Source organism: Alligator sinensis, unplaced genomic scaffold, assembly GCF_000455745.1.
Source record: "Alligator sinensis unplaced genomic scaffold, ASM45574v1 scaffold196_3, whole genome shotgun sequence".
Classification (NCBI taxonomy): Eukaryota; Metazoa; Chordata; order Crocodylia; family Alligatoridae; genus Alligator; species Alligator sinensis.
The window spans coordinates 1452753-1459955 of NW_005842264.1; the positions used below are offsets into that span (position 1 = coordinate 1452753).

Here is a 7203-nt window from a genome sequence, read left to right on the forward strand (position 1 = left end):
GAGCCACGCGCAGCCCATAAGGCTAGGGTGCCTGGGAAGCACCCATCATACCGGGAGACCACAGGAGTCCGGGAGAACCGCGGGGACGGAAGTCCCGAGTAGCCGTGCCCAGGGAGTCATAGGCAGCCTCCCAACTTTATATTTACCAGCAAGACGTGGCGGACGAGAATAAGAGGGTGTCTTGGGCCAGCCTTGACATGGAGCGAGGGACCTCGAGGAGATCGCGGCCCTCCTGACGGACCCCGCCGTGACACATATATATAAACACCAACATATTCTTTTACACATCGGCCTTATTCCAGAAGCAACAAAGCCTCTTAGACACCCACTTGCATTAGGTGGTTCCTTTATAACCTGACAAAATTCCTAAGTGCCTGTACTTGGGCCTCTGACCAGGCTAAGAAGTGATCCATGAAGAGTATCTAAGCACCTTACTCCTAACTATGCTCAGAGCAAATCAGTTGCTACCTGGAGAAGTGCTTTAGCTCTGCTCAAGTCTCCAGAAAAGCACAATCCATTAAATGCCCATAAAGAACATTTAAATTATAGTGACAGCATTGAGTTAAACATAAAAGCACAGTACCCACAGCCACTCTCACTCAACAAAAACTCAGCCAGCTACAAGACCACCATCCATCTTTTGCCTGATAGTCTAGTGGTTAAAGTATATGCCCAAAAATAGGAGACCAGAATTCTAAGCTCTCTTTAGCTTTGGGCAATTCAAATGCCCATCTCTCACTTACTGGAGAGTCCTCCTTCCACTAAACTACAAATACCCCTGCATGATGGCACCCTTTACTCTTCTTGTTGAAGTCAAACCACTGGGCAACTGTAACAGGATCCACTGCCAGCAATGGGCATGGCACCTCCTCATGGCTACTCTAATCCCACCCCTCCATTCTGGGGTCACTCCAGGTCCTCCTTATCTTCACCTGCCACACCTCTGTTGTTATTAAGTCTAGGAGGATGCCTCCAGAGAACCAGAATGGTGGTCCATGGTGCCCTGCCCCCCCGCCCCAGCCTGGTCATGGTCCCCAAGGCCTCTAGCCTTTTGAATTGAACCACCAATTGAACCATCTAAGCCCTTATGTGGCACATCTTCAGTAGCCTCCTTTCCTCCCCTTCAGCTACTCCCATGCCTCACAGCCTTGACAGCAACATAAAGCAAAACACAGACAGTGAAGTGTAGCTGGGGTGCCATTCTTCTAAGCTTTTCCCACGCTTCTACACAGTTCTGCTGGCTTCACCCAGCTCAGGCCTTCCTGAGCCTACACACAGTTCCTCCAGTCTACCATACTGTTTCTCCACTCAGCACAGGGAACTCCTACAGCTAGCACAGCCAGGGTCAATCCCAAGTCCCTAGCACTGTTTCTCTCTACTTCCAGATGAGTTGCATCCTCCAGTTTGTCCAGGTCAAACTGCTCTGTTTGCCTCTTGTACAGGGTTTACCTAGTCCCGGACTCTTCCTTCTCAACACTTGACCTGGGCTATAGGTATCTTTTCTTGGTCTCCTCAGCAGACCATTACTTAATTAGCTACCAGCTGCTTATTATCTGGGGCGCTGCACCTTTCTAACTCTACTGCCCAGCCCTACTCTCAATAATAGGGCTTGGCCCCTGTTACAGCAACCAACAGTGCTACTGTCATATGGACAGGAAGAAGCCAAGAAAAAGGAAGTCTGAATCTGTAGTCTGGTGAGCAGAGCACAAAATGACTAGGGGGAGAGTCTAGGTTCTGGGCCTTCTTACCAGGGGCAGATGAAGAGGTGGATGGAAGGGTGCAGTTAAACTTCCCTTTGATTCCTACTCTATCCAAGTTTTAAAACCAACTGCCTGGGACAGGAAGCAACATTTCTATTGGTGCTTCACTGAGACAGTCAATTACCTTCATGGCTTGTTATCATTCTCTGATTCCTGCTAATCTCTCTCTACTCAACAGGTGTTAAGGACCCTCTATCCTTTTTAATGGTGTTGACATTCCCTTATGCAAACTATCCTTTCTTCTTCAATTTTACTGTCTGTTAGCCATTCCTGGTAACTCAGGTGTGGTAATATTAACTCAAGTGTAGAAATAACTGACAGTGAAATATTGGAGGCGCTGTGAAGATGCTCAAGAAGACTAGATTTTTTTATAAATCTGAATGAGACATTTAACCGTAACAACTAAAGAACTAATGAAACAATATCTATTGACTATTTTTGCCTAGTTTGTTGTATTTTTTAAATCTAGTATATTACCATTCCAATAGTTATAGTTGTTTTTGCTTTAATCTTAAACTGAACGATATAGTGCTAACCCCCACACATGTCAGTAAAACAGTTAGTTTTTTAACTGGAGAAAAATGTGTTATATGTGATGATGAACCCTTTTCAAAATCCTAGATCCACCCATGCCTGTTAAAAGGACTCTTTATATCATTTACATTCAGCAGTTATTGGTTAAAAAAAGAAATAATCCTGGCAGCAGGGACCAGTATCCAAGATTTCTCAACCCAGGGGAGTCCCTCATCAGTGGCTTGCAGTAATTCCCTGAGGTCTCCAAAATAAAATCTGTAAATATATGAGATTACATTAAATTGAAAAGATTCTGAAAGAAGGGGTAACCTGCTTTATTAATCCCAAGTGAGTGCTAACACAGCTGCCACTGGTGTCATTTTAAATATCAACATTATTAATCTTTTCTCCCTATTCATCCATGCAAGCAAGGAAAGAAAGAAAGAAAGATATTATTATCAAGATCATGGAGTCTATACCAGAGGTGATCAAGATATGGCCCACAGACCAGATCCAGACCATGCAGCCATGTCATCTGGTTCATGGGACTCCTCACAAGTCCAGAAATTTTGCAGTGTTGTGAGCCATGACAGAATTCATTGCTACAGCTCCTGGAGCCACAGCATTGAATGCTGCCACTGCTCATCCTGCCACCAAATTTCTGGACTCATGGGCCAGATCAGGAGCATGGAGCCATGTTATTCAGCCCATAGGCCTGTCTCTGGGGTGGCAGAAGTGGCAGCAATTAACACTGCTGCCACCAAATTCCATCCTCATTGGCCAGATGATACAGCTTTATGCTCTGGATCCAGCCTGAGGATATGCAGACCTGAATGAGTTGAGCACCATTGGTCTACACCGGGGCGGGCAATTATTTCAGGCAGAGCGCAGCTTACTGAGTTTTGGCAAGCCATTGAGGGCTGGATGACAGGCAGACAGGGGCAGATAAATATTGATTTTCTAAATTTTTTAGAGGCCTCGCAGGTTGGATAGAATGGCCTGGAGGGCCACATGTGGCCCATGGGCTGCATTTTGCCCACCCCTGGTCTACACTAACCAGCAGCTCATTTTGGCAGCAAATTTGGCAGTATGAGTGAGTGACTGTAACAGGGGCCAAGCCCCTGTTACAGAGAATACATGGAGAAGACCAGAAAATTGGCCTGGTCCCTTTTTAGACCAGGGCCTTTTGGACCAGCAAGGGCGAGGTGGAGCTGAGTGGGTGCAGATGACAGGGGGAAGTGCCCTGGAGGGATAAAACTCACCCTGCAAAGAGGTGTGGGGGCAGAAAGGTCTGACTGAAGAGATAGCTGGATGGCCCATTTAGAGGAGAGTAGACCCTGCCAGCTCCTGTAAGTCCTGTTGGAAGGGGGAGAAGTTTTGCTGGAGTTTTCTTTTGCTGCTGGTTTGATGAACTGTGTGTTGATCCTTGCAATAAGACTGTGTCCATCATCCCAAGGTGGGGAAGAAGTTTATGTTAGGTACCCTCCTTCCTTCCTTCCTTTCATTTGACAGACACCTGCTGGACTGAAAGTGACTGTAAGGGGAGATGTGGAGGCTGCAAAACAGCATGTGGCAGTGCCCTGCCTAACCTAGTTCCCAGGAGGAAGGGGTTAGTTGCAGGAAACAGTCTGACGGCCTGCTGCAGTAGTGCAAGACCTTTAAGTAAGGTGGCTGCAAAGCCCAAAGTCTCAGGTTCCAGCTCCAGAGAAGTGAAAACCCTGCAGCAGCCCAGAGCCTGAAGCCATGAACTGAGTCAGAGACTGAGGAGCCAGGCTACAAAACAGAAGGAGGATACTGGTGAAGCAACAGCCTAACCAGGAAACCCAGGATGCCACCTAACACTGGGAGCCCTGATGGGTGACAAGATCTGGCCTCAAGAGTCCTCCCCTCTTCTGCTTCAAATAGTGGTAAGGCAGCTCACATATTAACTCTCTCCCCAAAAAGGTGTGGCAGGCCTGGAGTCTAGGAGGACTCTGAGTAGGATGGGAAGGCAGGATGGATGGAGGGATCCCCTTTTCCCTTGGGTCCTGCCACAGTAACCTAAAGACATTTCTCACTAATACTTTCTTGCTTAGTCGAAGAGAATCCAAGCCCCTGCAGATCATTTGAGGCCCACAAAAAGAAAAAGCCTGAGAAGCCCAGAAAACAGCCCAGGCTTGTAGAATTTGTGGACCGTGCACAATTAATTTTATGTTGAACATCAGCACAAATGGGTGGATCTTACAAGAATAACACCATCTACCATTTTTCCCTCAAAACCTGCTGCTACATGGCCGTGGCAAGATCTCTACTATAACATACTGCATTCGGTTCTCGTATTGATACTTTATAAAGAATGTCAAAAGTGGAAAAGGTTAAAAAGAGTCACAAGAATGAGTCAGGGTCTAGAAACCACATCTTACAATGAAGACTTAATAACCCAATCTATATATCTAACTGAAAAAAGTGAAGAGGTTCTTTGACATGACCTCTAAGTACCTATGCAAATGACTTTTAAATAAAAAGAGATGCTTTTTAATCTACGGGACAATACACAACAAGGTACAACAGCTGAAAGCCGAAGAAAGAAAAATCCCAACTTGAAATAAAGCAGGCCTTTTTTCAACAATAAAGGTAATTCTCAACCATTAGATCCTTCCCAAGGGAGAGAGGGCAGACACCCTAAAATTTGTAGGAGACAAAAGGGCCTTACCTTTCCTATCTAGCTGGTCTCCGGTCACCATTCCTTATGGCCCATTAACCACTGCTCCTTCTGCATGTCTCTCTAGCTACCCTTAAAAAACAAGTTTTCCCAAAGTGTGGAAGGGAAAACTAGATAATTCAGTTTCAAACTTGTGCTGGTGTCTACATTTGATTAGGAAACAGAGTCTGGGCGCAAAAAAACAGCCAGTTCCACTGCCCACTGTTCCCTCCAACTTCAGAGTTGGGTTATCTGAGATCCCTCAACGATTACTTTTGTGAATTGTGAAGTAAAGGAGGGAGTATGTCGCAGAGATGGAACTCCCCTAAAATGGGCCTTTGGAAATCAGGAGAGCAGAGGAAATGAATTTATATTTTTATAGGTTAAAAATTCATAGCCCTGGGGCAACCCAGTGCACCATGATGGATTAAAGTCCACTCAAAGTTTGTTCCTATGAGGGTACAGAGACATATGTTACATTCTGGGGAAAAGCTAATATTTTGCACTGTGAACACCTGTGAGTCTCACTAAAAGAAGGGTTCACAGGTATTGATATCCCTAGAGGGTGTCTTATCTCTCTCATAAACATGGGGGATTACCATTAGTGATTCGAACTAATAAGAGGAATTAACAGTGGGGAAAGCAGTTGTGGAAGGAGCTATCTCCTCCCATACAGAAAGACAATAACTGCATTAACAAGGGGGCAAGCTATTGTGCCTTAATAAATGGTAGTGGTAGAATTCTATCCAGAGGCTTGATAACATTATCTATTAGAAGACATATTCTTTCTTTCTTTCTTTCTTTCTCTATTCCCTCCCTGACAGAATTTTGCCATCTTGCATGGTTGACTATTTGGGATACTTTTAGAGGCAATTTTCTTTCTTCGTACCAAGAGAAATTATAGGTTAAGATAAATTACTGGGTGTAAGTGTCTGAAGCCTAACTCATGTCAGGCCTTTCCACTGCATCACTGCTACAATATTAGGTTGGAATTATTTGGTCTATTTACATTCTGTAGCATAGAATATACAGCAAAGTGTTGTACTCTGTATCCATGCTAGCATGAGCAACCATATGCTGTGCCACTCAATAATACATACAGAGGCTTTATGCTGTCTGCTGACCCATGGGGATTCCCAGGAACAGAAGGCCATAACTATAACAACATCATACTGAGAAATGTATTTAAACTCACTACTCATAGGGAAAAGGGTTCTCTCATCCTAAACTCTCCCTGTTGTGCAAAGAGTTATTTTCCAAACAGAAGTCTCATTCTCCTGGCTTTGGTGGATTTTAGAAAGCTTGCAGTTGCTCTTATTACACGGGAAATCAAGCACAGGGAACTATTTTTGCTTTAACCTCTCCAGGGCTGCAACACAAACGAGTTGTTGGAAGAATCACTCCATCTCCTCCCCACCACACCCAGCGGAGCAGATGGCACCTGTTCTGATGGGGTGGGCACATGAATAGACCTTGCTGTGGACTCGGATGGGAACAGGGGACACCGTGCTGAAAACAATGACGGGTTAATAATACCCTCCCCACACCCCAGTTTGATCAGCGGGCCAGAGAGAGATGGACTTTAGAGCTGGAAATGCCCTGACCCATCCCTCTGCGGGTGAAGAAAACAGGACGTGTCCAGCTTGATCCCCCACCCCAGGCGCTGCAGGGATGCAGGAGCCCCCCGAGAGCCTGGCCAGAGCTGGGTCCAATCATCCTTCCCCACCAGACGCCACCGCAGCGAGGTCCCGAGCTTTCCCCAGGCGGGGGTGGCTGCCTGCTTCTGGCTCTCCCTCCCCGCTGGCTAGATGCTCTCATACAACCAAGGGGATGATCAAAGGGAGAGATCAGGTTTCAGCTCCTTTCCTCCAGGACCTGCTGCCACTGCAACACGCATCCTCCCTGGTCTCGGAGCCCTGCATCCCCGGCGCGCCAGCATCCTTGCCCCCGCCCGGGCTTTACCTGGCCGTGCCGCCGGGCACCTGCAGAAGGAGCTTCGGGCCGCTGGGGCCGGGGCTGCAGGGAGGAGGGGGAAAGAGCCCGGTGCTCACGGAGCAGCTGGATCCCAAATGGCTGCTGCTGCTGTGTGGTGCCTGCGACTGCAGCCGGATCTCTGCCGCGGTGCGGGAATGTGCTGTCTCACGCTGGACAGGCTCCTCCCGAGCAGAGCCGCTCCCCTCCTCCTCCTCGCCCCTGGCACTGACATCTCTGCCCTTCCCGCCTCCCCCCCCCCCGCGCCCCCCCCCCCGG

General features: G+C 47.3%; 1 protein-coding gene across 3 annotated transcripts in view; it reads right to left on the bottom strand.

Moving 5' to 3' along the window:
* DYNC1I1 (dynein cytoplasmic 1 intermediate chain 1) overlaps nt 1-7132 on the bottom strand; it is a 289110-nt gene extending 281978 nt beyond the window's left edge. For all 3 annotated transcript variants that reach the window (XR_003095040.1, XM_014521844.2, XM_025209028.1), the window contains exon 1: nt 6916-7132. The gene's annotated coding sequence lies outside the window, so the exon portion shown is untranslated. The remainder of the gene's footprint in view (nt 1-6915) is intronic.
* Nucleotides 7133-7203: the final 71 nt, after the last annotated feature.